This window comes from Lissotriton helveticus, chromosome 11, assembly GCF_964261635.1.
Source record: "Lissotriton helveticus chromosome 11, aLisHel1.1, whole genome shotgun sequence".
Classification (NCBI taxonomy): domain Eukaryota; kingdom Metazoa; phylum Chordata; class Amphibia; order Caudata; family Salamandridae; genus Lissotriton; species Lissotriton helveticus.
Window position 1 is genome coordinate 923,331,768 of NC_136072.1, and position 23,062 is coordinate 923,354,829.

Genomic DNA, 23,062 nt, shown 5'->3' on the forward strand with positions numbered 1-23,062 from the left:
ACCAGTGCTCACAATAGTGACAGATGCATAACTCCGGGGCTGGGACAGCCATCTGGGAAAGGTGGAGATCAGAGGACTCTGGTTTCTGGTGGAATCCAGACTCCTCACCAAACTGTTGGAGCTTCAGCTTATCCGTTTGGCATTGAAAGCCTTTCCACCCTCCATCAGGGAAGATTAGTGCATGTGTTTATGAACAACACAACCACCATGTGGTCCTGCAACAAACAGGGTGCTGGGGGTCCTGGACCCTTTTTAAAGAGCCCTGCATCTCTGGACATGGCTTGAACAATAGGGCATTTCCTTGAATGTTTAATATCTGTCTGGTTCTCTGAACATGAGAGTGGAATGATTCAGCCGATGATGCCTCACGGATCACAAATGGCGTCTCTATCTGGAAGTAGAGGAAGGTCGGTTTCAGCAGTGGGGAGATCCACTAACAAGAATGCCCAATGTCAGCAGTTCTATGCGCTGGAGTTTCCAAGGCGGCTTTTGCTCCGACATAATCGACAGGGCCCTATTCATTCTTGTGGCTCCAGATCCGGTATCCCGAGGTGTTGAGCATGGTCATTGGTCCTCCAATCAGACTGCTACTTTGGCATGATCTTATGTCACAGCAGCAGGGGAGGGTTCACCACCCAAACCCATCAATCCTCTGCCTTCTTGCATGGAGATCGAGCGGCGACAGTTGACAGATTTCAACCTTCCGCCTGAAATCTGTAATGTTATTCTGGCAGCCAGGCGTTCCTCCATCAAGACGGTGTATGCCTGCCTTTGGGGAAACCGTATGGCATGGTGTCCGGAGAAACAAGTTAACCCTCTTTGCGCTCCACTTTCTCATGTTCTCCAGTTTGTTCTTCCCCTTGCCCAGCAGGGCTCTCCTCTGGACTCAGTTAAGGAATATCTTTCTGCAGTATCTACTTTTCTGCGATTGCCTGACCAACCTTCCCTTTTCCAATCCCCTGTTGTACATAGGTTTTTGAAAGGTTTCCAATATGTTTCCTGCTCCCTTTATTATGCCTCAGTGGGACCTTAACAGTGAGTCTAAATAAACCAGATATGTACCCAAATAGACAACAGAAAAGGGAAAGGTTACCACTTGAAACGAGTTCCCATCAGTCCACCATCGAGACCGCCCTTCATCATCTGGGATCTCTTGTATGGCTCAAGATTCTACGGAAACCTCTACTGACCTGGAAGATGATATAACCAGGTCAGTGGGAGTCCTAACTACTGTACCACAGAAGTGAAGATGATGTGTTTTGTGGGGAACTGAATAGCAGTGCTTCAGAAAAAGGTGTAAGTGAAAAAAGGAAAAGAAAAGGTTCTAAAATTAGGTCGTGATCAGGGAAAAAGAACAACTTTAATATATGCCCTAACACTCCTAAATCAATAAAAACAGTGCAATTAGCAGTGTGAACAAATAACCGCTAAACATAAGATGTAAGGTCGACATGTTTCTGCAGTCACTGGAGCAAATGGTACTCCTGCTGCTTCATCAGGACCATTAGTGCTACTGCTATATACAAATTAAGACCATATCACCTGATAAGTGTATGTGTACTCGTCTTCCCGTTCTAGAACAGAAAAATGAGAGAAGAATATAAGGGTACATATAGATAGGTTAAAAACTGTATGATAAGCAACGAACATGGTCGTGCCTACATTATAGAACTATGCAAATCAGTTCAAGGACCATAAAAAGTTATTGGCCAATATGTAGAAAAATGTATTTTATTTCAATACAAATTCTTAGTTCACTCACCCGATTGTTGGGAAGGAAACACCCCACCCCACCTGGCACCAGCTCAGGTAGTGGGTGCACCGCACTACAAAGAAATTAATTATAATTGTCAGAGAGACAGTGTTTGTACATGACTGCACAAATCCTCACATTCCTCATTCATCCAGTATATCACACACCTCTCATAGGCACCATGTCTTCTTACTGATCACATCCAGAAATTTTTAGTTTTGGAAAAGAATACTCCAAAAATCAGGAGTTATTTGTAGTTTGTTAAGCTTTCAAGTTTGGTGGCAACGGTCTTTTTAAACTCGAATTGTCAAAATACCACACAGCGCTCAATCTCACACACACATTCATTCGGTTGTGTGCCTACCTCTCCGTCGGTACACCGGTCTTCCCTCTGAAGCTCTTTCGTGGGGAGGAACCGACTCGGTGTACCGGCGGAGAATAAATGTATCTCCCATTTCCGCATTGGGCGTATGTCACGCACACAGAGCCTGATGACGTCATGATGTATTTGGGCTATCTGGGTAATGTAGTTTCTCAGGTCTCGCCGCATTGGACCGCGGTTCGAATCCCATGTAGATCTTGATTCTACGAGACACCAAAACTAAATTACATATTTCAGATCCTGTATTTTAATTCATTTTGAAGGAATTCAAGCTCAAGAATTATCGCCAAAAGTTACTCTAACCCGATAGTACAAAATCGGCTTCTCTGTGTTTTCGAAGGTGTACCGACCGCACATCATGATGTATGGGCTGTTATGCTATTGCGTTTTTATTGTTGCCACCTAAGACCGATGCTCAGAAACCATCGAGTCTTACATTCGGGGCAAATAGTACAACATCAAATGTACCATACCATATATTTAATGAACTGCATTCAGGCTTATTATTATAAACACCTGAATATAAGATACACACTGTAAACTTAGTATCAATTTTGGAATAATTAACTTGTTCTGATAAAGAGGTTGACAGAATCAAAGTAGTGTATTATTCTATAGACTGAAATTAGTGATCACAGCGGTATTTAGCAAAAGATCTAGATATTTTCAGATTCATTTTTGTAACTATGCTATGATATAGAATCTTTACAGTGACATCCAGGGGATTTCGTCATTTAAACCTACTTTATCTGTTTTAAGTCTGAAGACCCACTTCTGTTCACACCTAAACAAAAATTTTGAGACATCAGTGGTACTTGAAGGAATCCATGGCTGATCAAGTACTGTCCAAAATATGTCAGAAGGCTGGTGGCCCACCTGTAAAAAATGATTTGTCAGCTTTGTTGCCTGTTTGCCACAGCGAATCGAGCTTTTGTGCTCCGAGATTCTCAACTTAATTTTTCAGTGAGCTTCAGGCCTTGCCAACCAGACTCATTACCTGAACACAGGGCCGGACTGGGAACCAAAACTGGCCCTGGCAAAGAGCTTGGCCGCCCCCCTGGGAGGTTTCGGACAATTTTGTTACAGGTGCCCATTTTGCAGCTGCAAAAACGGCCCTGTAACAAAAACAGCCCCCAGGGGCCCAAAATCTGCACCCACCCTACATCCACACTCCCGCCCGGTGCCCGCTAAGGCCAGTCCGGCCCTGCCTGAACATCTACCCAGACAAACTGCTGCTTTGTGCGAGTGCTTTTTTTCTTCTGAAAGAGGTCACTATTTCATATTGGCCAAATGATCATTCTTCCTACTTTTTACGCTCTGCCTTATCCCTCAAAGGAAGTGGAGCGACTTCACCGTCTGAACCCAAAAAGAGCGTTGTTGTTAGACCTTGAACGCACAGGAGAGCTCCAAGTGGAAGACCAACTCTTCCTAGGGTATGTCAGACTGAAGAAAGGACGGGCCATGCAGAAGCAGACCATCTCACTCTGGATTATGCTCTGTACAAAGATGTGCTACTCATTGGCTAAGAAGCAGCCCCAGAGGGTTTACGTGCTCAGTCCACCAGAGCTAAAGCTGCCACCACTGCGTTAACACGTGGAGTTCCGGTCCTGCACTTCTGCCAGGTGGCAAAATGGTCTTCCTCGCACATGTTCACCAAAATCTACTGCCTAGACAGTCTGGTCTGTAGGGATGAGCATTTTGCCTGTTTGGTACTGCAGGATTTCCTCATGTGAAATTGGTCTGTTTGGGGAGGTATTGCTTGGGCATCTATTCTAAGGTAAGGAATCTACAGCTAGAAGTTTCAGATGAACAAGTTACTTACCTTAGGTAACTCCTTATTTTGTAGAGTCTCTATCTGCAGATTCCTTACCGTCCCACCCATCCTCCCCACTCTGCAAACGGATTTCTAGGGCCAGGGCTTTCCCCTTTGAGGGCCCTAGTTTTCCACACTAGTGGACAGTATACTCGGTGGCTTCGTGCTTCTGGCGTGGAAAGTCACGAAAAGTACCTGACCCCAGCGCATCTGGGTGGCCCCTATATAGGCACAGGGTATATCATTTCCGATGTGGATGACGCCAACAATGCCACATGGAGTTGAGCGACGACTCCTACCATCGTGCAGGGGTACTGCACATTAAAAATATCCGGATCCAGTCTGATGACTGGGGATAATTCTAAGGTGTGTCCTGCATGAAATTGATTTGACTTGCTGCTATGTTTTATTGATTCTGAATCTGACACTCTTACCTGTTGTGTTGGCTATGTTCCGTGTTATTACCCAGTAAGGGCATCCAAAACAACACTGTGGTCCAGTGCACTTAATTTAGATTAGTAAATTAATTAACATTTTTTTTAAAGTAATCCTTGGTATAGGTGAAACATTCATTCATAAATCAAGTATCAAAACAGAAATGGCAATTCAGCATGGCTGTTCTTTAAATCCTTTATTGGAGACTTCTTTTTTCAGACAAGGTAAAACCGTAGTCCACGTGTTTCGTTTCGCGGACTTCTTCAGGGCTACAAACAACATACATATATACAAAATTACTTTCCATAAATTTATTACATATATATTATATAGAAAAATTAAATAATCCATTTAATTTTTCAAACCTGTATTTTTAGAAATTCATATTGCACTGAATTTTCCTATTAAAGCCCATATACACAGAACAGAATATATCTGGAATACCGTGAAATCCAATTCTATTTAGGAAATCATATTACATTACATTTGTTTATTAATACCGGTGTACACGGAAAAAATTATCACAGAAATTAATATCAGATCCAGATAGAACTTTGAAAATTCCTGCTGACATTGACACTTTTCATATTATCTGAAATTACTTTATCCGCAATCATTTGCATAAGCATTGTTAACTTTTTCACTTATTTTTAGTAGTTTTTAGTGTGCCTGGTTGGAAGGAACACCAAATCCATTTGTACCAACAATGTGATTTTACCTAGCGTTTATATCGTATTTATTTGATAACTTTATTTCGGTCAAAGACCATAAAAGCACAGATAAAATATGTACATAGATAATAAAAATATAAATAGAGTTTTTAAGATAAGACAATATTAAATTGGAAGTTATCAAGAAATGGCCATCACAGTAAAAAAAGAATTAAAAAAAAGACAGTTAGTTAAGCAAAGAAGTCATTCTTCGCCACATTCCATGTAAAAAGCGGGAAACCGAGAAGACAATGGCGGGAGAGGTTTCATAGGTTAGGATCCTGCAGGCCTGGGCACATTGGCTTAATCCCAAGTTTTTACACAACGGTACCATCCAGCATCTACGTATACTGCTATACGCCGGGCAAAAGAACAGAATGTGAACAATGTCCTCTTTAGTACAATTGCATGCTGGGCAGGAACCATCCTCTTTCCCTGACCAAGAGAGAGTCAGTGCCCCGATGGGTAAGCAGCCATGCCTTAATTGGGTGTATAGTTTCCTTGCTAGCGGTGGCTGTATTAGGTCTAAGAATTCTTCCCTCTGAGGCGCCAGCTTGACCTGTAAGAACTCTTTCGTAAGCCTTCCCATAACTGTCGCACTACACAGTAGACTTAGGTTAAAATGTCTCACAATGGCCACCAGTTCTTTCCTCTGGACCGCCGCACAGCTCACCTCAGGGGACTCCCACAATTGGGGGAGGCCAATTTGTTGAGCAAGAGTTTTGATGTGCTGTAACCACGGTATACGCTTGCCTTTCAGGGTAGCCCAGACCACTGAGAATTCCGCTCTGTAGTCCTCGAGCTCTGGGACAGTCCAGAGCCTTCTCCAGTACAGAAGCGGACGTGCTGAGAGTAGTTCAGTGATGGGCTCGATTTCCATGTCCAATCGCAAGGGTATCAATGGAGTGCTCTGGGGGAGACCCACCAAGTTCCTCATAAAGGCCTGCTCCACTTTCAGTAGGCTATGTGTGTTCGTATGGCCCCAGAGCTCCGCTCCGTATGTTGCAGCAGGTCTTGCCTGGACCCCATAGATCTCAAGAGCAGGGGAAACTGGTCTGAAGATGGTTGACTTATGGAACTTGCAAATACCCCCAGTGATCTGCGAAAGTCTCAGGGTGGAGCTAGCAACCTGGGGGCCCCAGGTGAAGTCTTCGTTTAGGGTGACGCCCAAATAAACAAAAGTTTTCACTCGTTCAAGCGGTGTCCCATTTAGAGTGGGGACTGGACGGGTGCGCCTCGGGGGTCCAAAGATCATAAACTTGGTTTTACCCAGGTTGATCTCTAGGCCACGCGAGGCGCAGAATGTCACAAACCCGTCCAGAACTCGCTGGATGCCCGTTAATGTTCTCGAAAGCAACAAAGTGTCGTCAGCGAACATCAGAGCGGGCACCCGGCCAGTGGACAACCGGGGGACATCACTATCCCTGACCTTGAGTAAATCCCCCACCAGGCCGTTAATGTACAGGCTGAAGAGCGTCGGGGCTAAGACGCAGCCCTGCCGTACACCTCTCCTGACTGGAAAGCGGGGGGATAAATCTCCGTTCCTGCCACACCTCACTTGGGCGTAATTCCCCACATGCAGGCGTGTCAAGACATCTAGGAGGTAGGGTGGGAGGCCGAGACATTTCAGAACCCTCCACAGACTCTCCCTGGGCACAAGGTCGAAAGCGGCCCGCAGGTCCACGAAGACGAGGTAGAGGCTGCCACCCTCCACCTGGACAGTCTTCCAAAAGAGGACCTGGAGCCTAAATATTTGGTCCAGGGTCGAGATTCCGGTTCTGAAGCCTGCCTGGAGGGTAGTTAAGTTTTTAAGGTCCTCCATCCACCCTTGCAACCGATCTAGCAGGACTCGGCCCATTAGTTTCTGTGAGGTGTCCAAAAGGCTAATTGGCCTATAATTGGCTGGGGTTAGGGGGCAACCCTTTTTAAAAATGGTGACAATCTCGGCACCAACCCAGGTGTCAGGGGGGTTAGTCCATCAAGGACTGCATTAAACAGAACAGTGAGGTACGGGGCCCAGATTTTAGGCTGTGAGCGAAATAGATCACCAGGCAGCCTATCCAGGCCGGGGGCCTTGTTCGGTAGCAGCCTAGCTATCGCTGATTCTACCTCTTTGATGGTAATGGTCTCAGTATTTCCCTGGCCTAGCTCTACCACAAATCCCTCCCCTTCCCATGAGCTATCCCAACCGGCGGCCACTCGCCGCCGGCACTCAAGCGGGGGACCTTGGTCTAGTAAAGGCTGCGGTGTACTGACCGGTTCAAGTGTCCTAGCCCAAGTCGGGCAAATTGTGATGTCAAATTCGGGGTTAGAGTAGAGGGCCGCAAAGTGTGCCTGCCAAACAGAGGGGGCAATATTTGGCAAAGATAGCTCCCCACCCTTGCTTAAACCAGTGCATACTAATGCCCAAAATAATTTGGAGTCCCTTGCCTGCAAGGCGCCTCTCAATAGTTCCCATCTCTCCTCCTCCCACTCCCTCTTAGCCCTGCTTAATTCTTCTTTGTACCTAGTCCTAATTGCCCTAATTTTGGCCATATCACTAGATTTAATAGCCGCCAGAAGCAGAATTTTCTGCTTCTTGCAAGCGGCATCAAACCAGGGGTGTGTCCTAGGCACAGGTAGTTTGTTCCTACACGCAGGGTAGAGAACTTCCCCCAAGGCCACTGCAAGTTGCGTGTGTATATCGACTGGGTCCCTGGCTAGCGTTGGCTCGCCCATCTGCGTTAGTAGAGGAAGTGCACACTGATATAATTTCGCAAGCTGGGAAGGTGATTCAACAAGGTGGGTCCATTTAACCCTTCTTTTATTATTAGTTGGTACCAATTGGGGTGGAATTATGCCAAAGTTAGCGGCCGGATTGGCGAAGCCAAAGGAACCGGGTTTGAGGGTTAGTACAAGGGCATTATGGTCGCTGTCGTGCCTCTGCACAACCCTGAATTCCTTTAGCTTATCCCAGTTGCTTGCCTCCACCATGACATAGTCAATGATGGAGGTTTGCCGGGACTTATTATAAGTGGCTAAGGCAGGGCGATCTGGGTCTAGCCTTCCATTGCACGCCTGCAGGGACGTTGCAAGGGTAAGGGATTTAATTTGGATGGCCATCGGGGTCCATACTCTAGGCTGGGCAGCGTTGGGCTCTGGAATATGCCACAATGCATCCACTTCATCCTGTTCACCCAACTCCAGATTGCCCAGCGGCTCATATTGGCAATTGAAGTCTCCACCGAGGATAATTGCGGTGGAAGGGTCGAGGGTATGAATAAAGGTATTCAGAGCTATAATTGTTTTAGACTTTTGTCCATTCTTGGAGGGCCTAGAGTAGACATTTATTAGGGCTACTTTGGAGTTGGTGGGAGTTATTAATTGGACACACTGGATGTCCCGGGAATTGGTTGCAACTTGGGTTGCCTGGATCCCCAAGTGAAGTTTAATCCAGGTAGAAAGCCCGCCTGAGGGCCGACCTCTGCCTTGAGACACAGCCGGGACATCAAACGTTGCAAAGGTGTTGCTCCTACTTTCCTCCAGTGCCCATGTTTCCTGCATCAGGCATAGGTCGTGTTCCGCCATGTAGGATTCCCAGTCAGGACTAAGCGACTTGTTTTTTAGGCCAGCTATGTTCCAGGAAATAAGTTTTAAACTCCCATCTGGACTTTCCCCCGAGACACCTGTTACAATGATCCCCTTATTGGTGGAAGTCCCCATTGGTGGGGCGTGGATTTTTGGCACATCGCCGGGTGAGGGAAGTGTGGAATTAACCTCCCTTGGCCCTACGTTATTTGGGGATTCCTTTTCCAATTGTTGAGGGTGGCTACCCTTGATACTGAGTCAATCCACCTCTTCCAGCACACTGAACATATTCCAGTGCGGTGAGAGAGGGAAGAAAGTACTACAGTTACGTGGACTCTCCCTGGGTAACCGCCGATTGGGCAAAATACAGGGTGGGGGATAGCAACCCATGTTGTTACAGCCACCTTTTGGATGAAATTGTTCCAGCCGCGGCTTGGTGTGCCTGGCCCTGGATGGTGGTAGAAGGCAAGGGGCGTGGGATGGCCGATATCTGCTTAGAGGTGCTAGCCGGGGTTACAGTAATGGTAGACTGTGGCATTAGAGGTTTCCCCCCGGCTTCCCCTCCCTTAAGAGTGTTGTTGAGTTTGGGACATTGGACTAAAGGTGCGACACGTCCCTGGCAGTTGGATGTCTCTGTTAATCCAACCCCCTTAGCGTTTACAGCTGCCAGTAATTTATCCAGTTTCGATACCAGGGGTTTAAGTTGGACCACAATAGTCCTCTCAAGGCATGCTTGCAGGTCAGCCACCATATTGGTGACCCAGCAAGGGATGCCTGCAGGTGATGTCGATGGATTGACTGTGGGGGTCACCAGGTTGTGATTTGCCAAATTATTTTTAGTCAGTTTCTTGTGGGAGCGCTCTTTAGTGCTCTTTTTCTTATGGCGTGCTTTGCTGCTTTCCAGTATTTTAACTGGGGACGGAGAAGCAAGGATGATGGGTGGGTCGGGGATGTCTGCCGACATCTCTAGGGGCACCTGGCTGCAAGGTACTCAGAATAAGATGATGATAAGTAGGAGTTAGCCTCTAGGGCATCAGTCGTGTTGGTCGTCAGGTTCCCTCCCTGGTTTTGGAGTGGGAATGATGGTGTTAGTGACAGCCTTCTTTCGGTGTTCTCGATGGCATTGGCAACCACCCCAATTGTTTGCTGCAGCATTTTATCAATAGCAGTCAGAGAGGGTAGAGGCTGGGGATCGTCTGGCTGCAGTTTAGTATTAGATCGCGTGGCATGCGTTTTGGCTTTTCTCCCCCTGTGACTCATACTGCTGTCTTAGAGAGTTCAAGACTGATGTTGCCTAGCCACAATCGCTGAACCCAGCAAAAGGAAAAACTGCTGGTGCAGTGACAGTACCTTGGGGTGTGTTCCGATGGTCTATCCACAGCTTCTGTTAAGGCAAAAAGGGGGTGGCCCGCCCCGTCCTCTTCGGTCCTCTGGGGGCCACAGAGGGCCCGCCCTTTGCCCGGGCGCTCCCGCAACGCGGGCACTTATAATTACTTTATGCGCCTCCTGGCGCGCATTGGCAGTCACTGCGCCGCAAGGAAGCTTGGGAGTTGTAGTGCCCCAGCTCCCCTCGGTCCTCCCCACACAGCGGCCGTGCAGTAGTGGTGAAGCGGCGGAGAAGGACCGGGCGGTGGCAGTGTAACTGCTGAAGGTTTTCCGCCTCCTCCCTCGGGTACACAGGTCAGCTCTTCTCTGCTACGGTCGGCAATCGGGACACTTGGAAGGCAGGTGCACACAATCCAGACACCCGGAGTCCAGCCGCCGCCGCCGCTGCTCGTCTCTGCGCGGGAACCAGGCCAGGGACCCCGGGGCTGCTCGCTGGGACAGAGGGGCTCGCCACAACGCACGTCCTCCCCGGGCTGCAGCTGGGAGCTCTGTGCGCCGCTCACGCGTTTATATAAAAGTAACAATTCTTACCAAAAAACAACAAAACCCTATGTCTCTTACCCTCGGTTGGATTTTTCGTGTGGTGCAGTGTCTCCTTTTATAATCAGGCAATTTATTGTTTTATCTATTGAAGGCAATTGAAAAGAAAGCCCCATTAGACTGTGTACATAGTGTACAAGGGGTCCTAAATTTAGAGCAAGTTTTTGTTTGTACAAGTTTTTGTTTGTACCTGTTATCTTGTTTAATAGGTCTGACGAGTAATTGAAGGAATTTAAGCTTTCTTCATGTCCCAAGTTTTCAGTATAAGTGACATGAAGGTCCCGTCATTCCATTAGTGACACTATAATGGAAGGAGAGAAAGCCAAGTCCCTTAAATTCTCATATCTAATGCAGGCCCGATGATCATGCATTCAAAATGAATGATAATTGCTATTCTCATTAATTTTAAATATAAAGTGCATCATATTATTTCACTGCATGTGTAATCTTTAACTTTTGTCAAATTTTTAAGGATAAAACCTAAGTATTCAGTTATTTTCCTATTCTCATAGATTTAAATGTTAACTGTTAACCCCTTGGGTGCTTCTGTCGGCCAACGACCGACGCGCGCACTACCTTCGTAGTGCTGTGCACGTCCGTTGCCCAACGTGGCCACGCCCACTCTGCTAAACTGACACGTCGCGGTTAAGTGTCTCCCTCTTTCCCAAAAAAGGATCAATAAGGATCTTCCTCCAGCGCCCTGGTTTACTGAAAAACTGAAAATGGAGAAAGCCAAATGTAAGGCGCTGGAAAGAAGGTGGAGGAAGAACTATGCTTCCGACTCTAAAACTGTTTATAAAAAGGCCCATAAAGAATATCGCAATCTTTGCAGGTCAGCTCGCGCCGAGTACATATCAACAACCATCTTTGGTGCTCTGAACTGCTCCAAAACAGTATTTATTTGGGCTTTGAAACCCAATCTATGCCCCCCTCACTTAATAATTGGCAGTGCGAGGATCTGGCTACCTTCTTTGTCCATAAAGTAGAGAAAATATACTCGGAAATGGTGAGTTTGCAGTGTGACAGCCCCCCTCCTCTGCAACTTACTAGTTCCCCCCCAACCAGTATCCACACTGCCCTAAGCTGACAATACTCACCCTGATCAGGATAGGGTGCCTTGTGCACCTTCTAATAATCTGGACACATGGCCCTTACTAAACAACTTCCTTTAAATGTCTTCTAGACAGCGTCAAGTCGGGATCGCCCAAGGACCCTCTTCCTATCTCTGTGCTCAAGCAGTTTGAGCCACCATCTCTGCTTGTAATTATGGATCTTTTGAATGCCTCCATCCAGGAAGCCACAGTTCCACCAGAGTGGAAGCATGCCATGGTGCTCCCCCTTTTGAAGAAGGCCAACGCGGATCCCGATTTGCCCTCTAACAATCAGCCTATTTCTTTGTTGCTTGCCTTCTCTAAAATTTTAGAAATGCACATCTATGCTCAGCCTTCTAATTTTGTAGAATCACAAAAGTTCCTTCACCCATCCCAATCGGGCTTTAGAGCCGGTTTGTCAACGAAAACAACTCTACTTGGGGTAATGTAAAGACTTTGTCTTCACCTGGATGCTGGGGATACGTTGGCTCTTTTTTTGCTGGACTTAAGTGCAGCATTCGACACGGTGTCTCACACCGTGTTAGAGAAAACATTAATATCATTAGGCATCTGCGGTTCAGCTCTAAATTGGCTCATTTCATTTCTTGCCAACCATACTGTCCAAGACTTTACGCCAACAGCCAGCTCAGACACCCATCCTTCACCTTACGGGGTACCTCAGGGCTCCATTCTTAGCCCTTTACTATTCAATCTGTACGTTAGACCTTTAGCTGATGTTGCTGAAGATGCCGGGTTGTCCCTGTTCTCTTACGCAGACGACTCCCGGATTATCTTCTCTCTTTTTGTGGAGAATGCGACTGAGTTTTCCCCCTGCAGCTGGGCTTGGGAAAAATTGCATCATGGATGCAGGCTAATTACCTTTAGCTTCATAGAGAGAAGACTGAGGTCTTGATATTGGATAAAAACCAAGCTCTCTGGGGCCCACAACATTGGCCTAGTGAGATGGGTGCACCTCCTCAACCCTCCCATCAAGTACATAATTTGGGTGTCCTCATTGATGACTCGCTAACTATGCAACATCAAGCTGTCAAGGTGGCCTCCAGATGTTTTACTATCCTGGAGTGGCTAAAAAAGATCATTTGGATGCTACCAGAGCCACCCAGAGAATTGTAGTCCAGGCACTAATCACCTCAAGACTGGACTACGGTAATGTTCTTTGCCTAGGGTCAAACAAGGAGGTGACTCGCAGGCTACAAATGGTTCAGAACTCTGCTGCAAGATTACTTTGCCGAGTTCCTAGAGCCACCTCTATCTCTGGTCATCTGCGGGACCTACACTGCTCAGGGTTGAGAACCGAATTAAGTTTAAAGCCCTGAGCTACATGTTCTAAATCAAAATAGGTGTAGCCCCTCAGTATCTGCAGTCTCTTGTCTGTCCCTATGTGCCTCCCAGATGCCTTCGCTCATCTACTCAAGGGAAATTCTCTGTGCCCAGAGTCAGACTATCTCGGATGGGCGGCAGATCGTTTGCATACCTCGGTCCCTCATTCTGGAATTCCCTTCCCACATCTATTCGTAACAAAACGGTGTATGTCCAATTTCCCAAATCATTAAAAACGTGGCTTTTTAACCAGTAATCATTTAAGCTGTTATACATTGTGTGGTCTGCCAGCGCTGGGAAACCCTTTTTGGGTAGCTGATGCACCTTATAAATGTAACTAATTATAATAATAATATTATTCTACTGTGTGTGTATAACGATTTAATTATATAGACTTTTTCTTGGTAGAACCCAAATGTTTAGTAAATAGGTTCACTCCACAACTATAGTTGAAGACATCATTCAGTTGTGTGCATTATCAGACGTGTCACTAGCAAATTGGGTGCATGGAGTGGTGAAATGACCTACACTCTCCACTGCTATGTTACTAAGAAATATTATATAATGCAAAACCCGGGCAAAAACCATAACTTCAACAAGAAAGCATTTGGTAGGTGGTACTGGCAACAGCTGTCCTTGCTACATTATAAATGCTTTCTTTTGGAAAGAGGCAGATAAAAGTTTTCCTCAAACAGACACTAACCCTGTTCCAATCCTATTAGATAAGGAGCCTTGAAAAAAACACTGTGGGCTGAGATTATTTCCCCTGCATGGAAAGTAACCTTTCCATTTGTCAAAAACAGATAGGATACTCCTCTCCAGCTGAGCTGGAGCGCTGTCCTGTCCTTCTAAAGCAAGCATATTCAATTTACTTCTGAGCTGTATTCTGGCCGGCGTGAAAGCGTGGCATCCAATGTTCGTATGAGCATTGCAGCCGAGGGCTCAGTTTAAATAGCCAGCTTAATCAGCTGATTACCTTCACCTGCATGTGTGTTGCAGAGAAGCCTCTATAACAATTATTTTTCTGGGTGCCATATTGGAATGGCAATGGAAGTATCTAAAGACTAAAGAGTGGTGTTCATAGTACTTTAAGAAGGTGTTCAAATCCAATCACCGTGTGGCCGAGAGGATCCATTAGCTGCACTGGCACAGTGCGGCAGCGAGCTTTATAGGTATTGCCACACATCGCTTTTAACATTTTAACATTTGTGACTTGTGCTGCATGAACTTGATTTGCCTTACTGCTATGTGTTATTGATTCTGAATCTGACGCTTACCGGTTTGTGTAGAGCCCAACGCCAGCTAATTACCCTGTTCTAGCCCAGTTGGGGCATTCAATCACGGTGGGTGGGGGAAGCTGTGGGGGTAAGGGGGGGGGAGTCATTAGCTGCACTCCGCCATTTAATAGCGCCTGCAGCACGGGAGCGCCGACGGCGCTCCAAAGGCGCACAAAAGGCAAGCCCGTTTACCCCAATCTGCGTCCGTCCGGGGCAAGGGGCCAGTCCGCATGCCCGAATTTTAAACTACTCGATTACCAAACTAAAACGATGGCACGCTAAAGATTACCCACTTAATCCCACCACTCGCTCCAGACTATTAAAGCTGGGGGTTATACAAATCAGGGATTCCCTCCCTGAACTCAACCTGCTGCCTCTCATGGAAGATATCAACCAGAGGCATGATAGTCCTAGGACGACCGAATTAACAATATTATATTTGAATTCTAAGTCATTGGTAAAATATCAATTGGACATATTTCATCTTCTGGATTTAGCCAAACCAGACCTACTTCTATTAACTGAAGCGTGGTTCTCGCATGAGTCCTATCCTGACATCCTGGCCTCTCTCCCCAACAATTGCAACCTTCTCCAGGCCATCCGGTCCTTAGTGAAAATAGGAGGAGGAGTGGCAGCCATAATTCATTAAGGGCTGAAGTTCACCTCCCTCACCGCGCTAGATATCACCTCTTTGGAAAACGTAGTTATTAAACTTGACTCTGCCCTTACCCCTCTAGTAGTCTGTGTACTGCTGTATAGCCCCCCCACCACCCCCCCAATCATAATATGTGTCTCTTCCCCCAATTATTGGGGGAACAAATCTCACAACTAGTAATTAACCATGCCAAAATATTGCTGATTGGCAATTTTAATTAAATATCCAGTCAGATGACAGAAGATAGCGATGTATTCCAGATGAGGTTTAAAGCTGAATTGATCCAGGGAGCCAATGATCTAAATAGCTTGGGTGGGCAGGGGTCTGACTGGGAACCTGGCTTGAACTTTACTATTTCAGCCAAGGATTCCTGGAGGGATATAGGGCAGAACTCAGAGGGTTCCACTGGATTTTACCCTGTCCCCTACTTGAGGTGCCACCATATGCTCTCCATCATTAAAGGAGGCATAGGCTTTCCTGATTTTCTCATCAAAGAAGTTTGAGATGTCAGTGCATAGGCACGGGAAGGACAGAATCTTTTCCTCCAGAGGTGATGGACTGGTGAAGGATCTTTACTCTTTACTTTCCTTCTTTACTCGTAATCTCTGCATTTTCAATGTGCCGGATTAAGAATTCTCTTTTAGCGGCCCTCATAATTTTTCGCATTTTATATAAGGCTTCCTTATATGCTATCATGGCCTACGTGTAGTAGTCTTTCCTCCAAAGTTGTTCGAAGTGTTTTACACCTAATCTTATCAGTTTTAAGTTCCGTCGAGAACCATGGGGCTGATGGAGACTCTCTCACAGTTCTCACCGCTTTGAGGAGCCACTGTATCCAGGGCAGAGGTAATCCTTGAATTGAACGTGCCTGCGTCCTCATTCGGATTACCCGTACTCTGTGGTCCTTTTGCTAGGAACACAGGGTCCAAGCTATCGGTTGTAGCCTTTTTCCAATTTTTTTCAGCACCGTCTGTTTACTTCCCTCACGCTGTGTAATCCCCAAGCTGAATAAGAAAGTGACCATATGGTGGTCTGTCCATGCCAAACAAAGAGGAGCCTCGACTCTCATAGTCCGGATCCTAGAGAAAATAAGGTCCAGAGTATGGCCAGCTCTGTGTGTCCGGGCGTTTACATGTTGAGTGAGGTTAGCTCCACTAAGTGACCTTACTAGCTGAGAGGCCTGTTGGCAAGTGGGATCACCCGCATAGAGATTAAAATCACCAAGGGCTATGAAATTGGCATACTGTAACAATTTCCGAGCGATCAGGTTGCATAATTCAGTCTCTAGGAGAAAGAAATGTGTGTACCTTTTGTTACTGATAACTTACAATTGATGTTTTACCATTGATAACACCCATTACTCCATCCTTAATTTCTAGACAAGGATGCTATATATACGTAACTAGATGAACAGTAATCATCTATAATTGAAACCTGACAAAACAGAACTGATCTGAGTTGGTGACTCTCACAATCCCTGGAATTCGAAATTCTGGGCTGCCGATTTTGGAACACCTTCCGCTCCATCCACCTCAGCCAAGAGTCTTGGTTTTACAATCAGTAGCGACCTTTCTCTGAAGGCCCAGATTGGGACGTAGTCTCCACGTGCTTCTTACAGTTTCGGAAAAAAGGAACACAAATGATACATGATGAGAACATTACACAGGAACCGATTACAAAAGTAGACGTTACGTTACATAAGGTAAAAGTGACAATTGTGAGCAAATAAAACACATGAGGTAGTAAAAATTTTGAGCAACAAAAAAATACATGAGGTAGTAAGGAGTGCACAAGAGGAAAAAGTGACAAGTGTGCAGGATATAAGAGAAAACAAGGTATCGTTTGAGGTATAATACTGCAATATGAGCTATTGGATTAGACATTGGATTAGATGTTGCCTCCGGGCATGTTTATGTGGGTGTTTTTGCCTTACCGCGGTGCTAGAAAGCCATGAGCACAATTTTACATGTAATAAGAAAAAAACAAGCACAGCACTAATTTCTTACGGAATGCATGCAGTTCTTCACATTTTATGCTTTTATTTAGGTGTCGCTTTGTCCGTGAGCGTTCATCACCACGTGAACGTTTTATCTTATGCACGTACTTAAAAGGTTGCTCCCCAGAGCACCTGTAAGTGACGAGAGTCCAAGTAAGGGAGACAAAGTCGGGCCAACGTACTTTAGGTCCAGCTAGGACTGCCAGATCACTCCACAGTCGCCACACACGACACCTCGTTTCACATCCTGGGGAAGCAGAACCATTCTGTTCTGCCCCAGCCGTGCACGTGCCCAGAAGGGGTGCATGCCATGCAGACGTGTTCCGTAAATCCGCACTGAACGCAGCACACGCTGCTCACTGAGATCTGGACAGCAGAGTTCGGAAGAACAGAACGAGCGGTCAGTACCCCACTTTGCGCTGGGGTTCGGTCAGCGACAGCGCAGCTGTTGATACGGGCTCTTTCTGGGTGCCGAACCTGATCATGGTATGACTCATGCACTTTCTGCTAATAAATGCTAACATTCCTCGTTTTACTGAATAAAAAACATTATTTTATTAAAGACACAGCTACATATTATCCCACCTGTCTCTTTTAAACAATCCTAAAATGAGCGCTTACCCTCTTCTTTTTTCCTACATATTTCTTTTCCGTAGTTTCGCTAGTTAAGTTGAGGCTAGCAGAGCAATACCGATTGCAGCTTGTTTCTATCTCAAGGTTGTTTGATAGTGACTAAATTACCATATCTCTAGAGATTTTTCAGATTTTTTTCGAACCATTAAACAGAACTGGTTAGTTCCATCTGAAGTATTTTCTGACTGCATCACGAGCTAAGATCTGTACCTCAGGAGTGTCAGCAGTTCATTACCTCGAGCTGGCTAAAGCTGTACTTTTTCAGCAGTTAAGATTGCTACACAAATACCGATTCAAAGACACCCGTAGCATAATATAGCTGAGATATCCAAGAAAGCCATTCAACTACAAACAGAGAGAGAAAGGCGGGAAACAGAATGGAGGTGGAAAATAAAGATAGGATAATAGCGGGGAAGGGAGAAAGCAGAGATTAAAAAGAACCCACAAGAGTGAAACAAAACAGGAAGTGTATGGATTTGTAACCTCCTACGAGGACTGGCCCTTTTACTTCTGTTGTTACTCGGTCTGTGTTATTCAGTCTGTAAGCACTATTTATTTTCTTAGTGAGTTTTGTCCTACTGCAGGCACAATGTGCTTTGCAGAAACATTCAGCGCACCATTTGCGCTTTTACTTTCCAAGCAGCTTGGACCGTGACAGACACTTCTTTGCAATGCATTAGGTTTCGCATTAAGGAGAGTCTGACCTATTGGCAATGTAAATGACAATAGCTTAAACTCTTGCAAATTCGAAACCTATTGCTTTGCAAATATACTTTTTTGGGGTTGTTTCCAAGCACCCAATGCCACGCTTGCACTTAATAGCTGCGTCTGAAGAAAGGGGCTTGGCCGCCATTAAAATGAAAGCGCTGTTTGGGGCACTTTTACAAAAAATGCATTTGTTTTTCAAACAAATGCTTTTTTGGTAAAAACGCCCCATACGGAGCTTTCACTTTCTGTAGACACTGTTCGTCTAAAAAAAAGTGGTGTGGCCTCTATTCACATGCAAACGCATTATGGGGCGCTTAAAAACAAAAAATATTTGCAATTCAATAGGTTTCGCATTTGCGAAAATTTAAGCTGGTCATCTCTCATATAGGTTATACCAATTCACTCTATTTCGATTTTCCGATGTACTTAACAAAAAGACTACAGCTGGTGCAAAACCAGGCCGCTAGACTGATCTATCATACCGAGATGACAACACGCCTCCCTTCTAATGAGGAAGCTACACTGTCTCCCAGTAACACAAAGTTGTGCATTTAAAATTGTGTGTCTCGTTTTTAAATCTCTTTATGGTACTTGCCCGGAATTTATTTTTGATCTGATTCAGAGATAAAGTCCTGTCCCCAATTTGTGCTCGACCCATCTCAACCTCCTGGTTATCCCTACTTATAAACTGAAGAGACTAGGTGGCTGTAGACTTGCGGTCTTAGCCCCTCAATTTTTAAACTCTCTTCCTTTTAACATTAGATCCTGTACAAGCTACGCATTATTCAGAAGACTCTTAAAAACTTGGTTGTTCTCCCAGGCACACAAATGACCAATTAAGCAGCAGGTTATTCCTCTTTTCAGCGCCAAGAAATCGTCTGTTGTATGTGCACTCTATAAATATTTTTTTAACATAAAGGTAAGGAGTCTGTAGCTAGATATTCTCTCCCAGATAAGGCGTTACCAAAGGTAAGAAACTTGCTCTTTACAATCTTTTAGAATTTTTAGTCATGCCGGCTCCTGATAGAAACCAGTTCATCCGCTGTCTTCAGAGGATTAATCATTTGGCATAGTAGCCATCTTCGCTGGATTGTTAATTGGTGAATTTCAAGCATACAAAGAAGGAAACTGAGCCATTTGTTAAAGATGGTGAAGGGCGTGACTTTAAATAAATGGCTTGACGTAACAGAAAGGTCCCTATGTAAAGAGTAAGATGTGGTCTGTTGTCAGAGGAAACTCTGTATCCTATGCGCAATTGGATTTGGTGAGTCCACTGGATTTGACTTCCAGATACCAATCAGCCAGCTCCAGGAATGGCACATAATGCGCTCGCCAGAGCCATTGTTGGCATCCCTAAGGGCCATTCAGCGGCTGCAAAGCTGCGTGAGATGCATTGGCTCCCCTTCAGAAAGTGCATTCTGTTTAAATCCATCGGTATTGTTCATAAAGCTCTTCACTTTCCGAGTGTCATCAGTATATTCCAGTTAGAAACCTTCTCTCTATCAACCGCAACCTGGTCATCGTACCGAGGGTCCTGAGGACGAGATGGGGATCAAGCCTTTTCAGTCTCCACCACCATACTTTGGAACTCACTTCCTCGGTCTCTGACGTCGATTATGGAACATCTGCCTCTTGGAAAGGCTCTTAACCTCTTGCATGCTCATGACAAGGTGAGCTCGTCATGAGGCACACTGGAGCTGTGCTCATGACAAGGTGAACTCGTCATGTATAATGGGATTCAATAAATGTCAGCACAGAAGGGGAAAAGCCTTAGCAGCCAAGTGGTTAAGGCCTGGCTCTACACTATTTAGGCAGCTTTCCACAGAATGAATTTGGTCTGATGGACTCTGCCCAATGTCAGATGGCATTGACTACAGCGCCTTGATGCCTATGGGTAAATATTGCGCTTTCCAAATTAAAAAAAGTAAGTCCATGCTTGTTAAAATTTTCCAATTATGTACTGATGTGGATAGTTTCCTTTTGACCCCTCTGGGATCCCCATCACTCTTAGTTGATCTGTTGCTGCTGGCTTTCCAGATGCTCGATTTGGTCTGCATGCCCCTTCATCATTTCTATTGTGCTGGTTGCAACCTCCTCTGTGCCACCAGTTCTCTTCTCTATATCTTTTTTCTGATTTGTTAATATATGAATGTTCTATGCAACTTCTGCATGAGAATGTAGTTTTCGGAGGGTGTCCACAGTGACCTCAGGATAATGTATTGACATCTCCTGTCGGTTGTGTTGTCTGTGATGGGGGACATTACAAATCTGTAGCTCTTTCTAAATTTTTCGGAATAGGTACTCACCTTGATTCTTTGCAAGTTGTGAATTTATGGGTATCCTTTTTACTCTGGGGCTCTTGGGCCTTGTTGCCTTTTGATAGTACTGTGATCCCTTTGGGCGATTCTGTGTCTTTAGGCATCCCATTCTGAAAATTGCACCTTTCCCGACTGTTAATAATTTTTGTAGTTTTGCAGTCTTGGAGCCATCAAACCATTTATAGCTGAATTAATAAGAACAGTATTGAGCTATTTTGTTAATTTAGGCAGCGTGGTCCGTGTGGGCACAGCTTGTCAAAATGTACAAACCGAGGAATATGACGGCAAAGCTTTGATCAACTCGCTAACATTGTTACCTTTCGGTTCAGTATTGGGACCCCGTGTCAGCTGTCCTCGCTTTCTAGGCTCACCAGAGGCCTTAATGCCTAAATGGTGAATCCACAGAGGACGATGAATCATGGAACGCCTCCTCACACGGCGTCCATCACGCTGACAGCAGCCAGAGGCATCTTGGGCGGATGTTGTGAGTAAATTGGAACATCTTTGACGATCAGAGAAAACTCTGGCTTCTTGTTATGATTAAGGCTGTTTTGTGATCCACCAGTCCCCTCTGTTTGAGATTTCTGCATGTAATGTCAGAGCTGATTACACCCCCCACTCACGTCCGCCTCATGGCTGTGCTTTTCCTTGGCTGGACCATTGTAGTAATGGCTCTGGCAAGCCTGGAGTTTCAGATAGTTGGTAGGCATGTAGTGATCGTCATGAGGTGTATGGAAGCAGTTTCAATCTGAAATCTGTTGAGTTTGGGAGAGGTTACTTACTCTCAGCCAGCCTCCATCTTTTTTCTCCCTTCTCGAGAGCTCTGACCATACACGCCACAAGTGAGAGATGCAGTGAGTGTCATGAACTGGTGACGGAGGAAGAAATCAAAGTCCCTCACCCATACTGTGGGCCTGCTGGACACAGGAACCAGCCTGAGAGGTCAGAGTTACCTAATGAGACCGGCTGTGAGTGCAAGTTTGATCACAGACCAGAGAGGAGACTCAGCTGGATTGGCATATGAGAGTTAGGCTACAACATCAATCTAAGAATAATGCAGCAGCAAGACATTGCTACCCACTCTCCCCAGCAAGACTTTGATTCTGAAGAATACTGAAAGTGTGAAATGCATGTCGAGGATTACTAAGCAGTTGGCCTCACTTGAACATGCTAGCAATTACTCTCTACAGCGAGTAAAACACTGTTCTATTACATATACCAGCATGCATTGAGAGACTGTAAAGCTCCCACCTCTGTTAACTAATATGGCATCATCTAGTCAGGTATAGCACAAAGTAGACACAAAGCTGGGAGGCGCGAGAGTGGAAAAGTTGGAGATGCTTGCTGTTTACCCAGGAGGCCCACAGGTGCTACAAGTAGACCGTTAATGTCATGTGGAGAATGACATCCCCAAGGCCTTGATGGAACAGCCTTTAAATAGGCATTCAAATATTTTTTCTTCTTAAGGCATCACAGTCAAAGGAGTAGAAACCCATCCCATACAAAATAAAATAAGTAGTATTGCATAAGTGAACCCGATCTCTCCTGCGGGCCTTGATTCAGTCAAGCACATCACAAGGACCTTTCTGGAGGATTTTTTCCAGAGTCCCTGCAATAACGTCTCCTCTCTGTGATACGAATTACATAGGAAATCCCAGAGATTTACAAGGAGTTGAAAGAACTAGGTGAAGGAGTATTCTGGCTGGAAGAATCTGGAGACAACATGTCGAGGAAATTATTAATTTTTTTTTCTTTTCTTTTAGTTTGTTTAGTGAAAGAAACTTCTTCAGTTATACACAGCCTCTGGCCTACAACCGGAGTGGCCAGCGGCATGTATTAAAGAGCGTTTCACACAGCTGTAAGGCCAACATCCCAAAGGTCAGGCAGCGTCTCTTATCCGAATTATACTAATGTCCATGTATGCATCACATCATTGTCTCACACATTACTTGAAATATAAACAACTTCTTAGTGTACCGCAGGCAGGGATTTTTACCCTACTTATGATATAACTGAACATTCCCAACAGAAGCATATTAACAACATATGTAGTATACCTCATCACGTTCGGCTCTAGTCCCCTTTGCACATACGTCCAAGCCAACATCGTCTGTGACTGTAAGTGCCTTCCAAGTTCACCATAGGGAGAGCACCTCTGCGGTCGTGTCACGTATAACAAATTATAGGGCTACGGCTCTGACAGGTACCTCCGGGTCCGATGTAGATTCGTCATCTGGCTCCACCTGCCTGTTAAGCAGATATGCTGTGTAGAGCCCCCAGAAGTTCTTAGACCTACAGCGGGGTGGGAGTAATTAGCTGAAAGTTTCCGATTGTGTGCAGCAATAAAGCATGTCATGTGACCACTGTGGGGACAGGGCCTCTCATCCAACACATTGCCACCATGCGCTTTGCCATGAGTAAACCCATGTCTACTATTCTACGTATTGCCTTCAGCAG

At 45.4% G+C, this 23,062-nt stretch overlaps 1 protein-coding gene across 18 annotated transcripts in view; it reads left to right on the plus strand.

Moving 5' to 3' along the window:
* The window catches only part of MTMR3 (myotubularin related protein 3), a 1,335,997-nt gene that overhangs the window by 683,369 nt on the left and 629,566 nt on the right, over positions 1 to 23,062 (plus strand). The window lies entirely within an intron of this gene.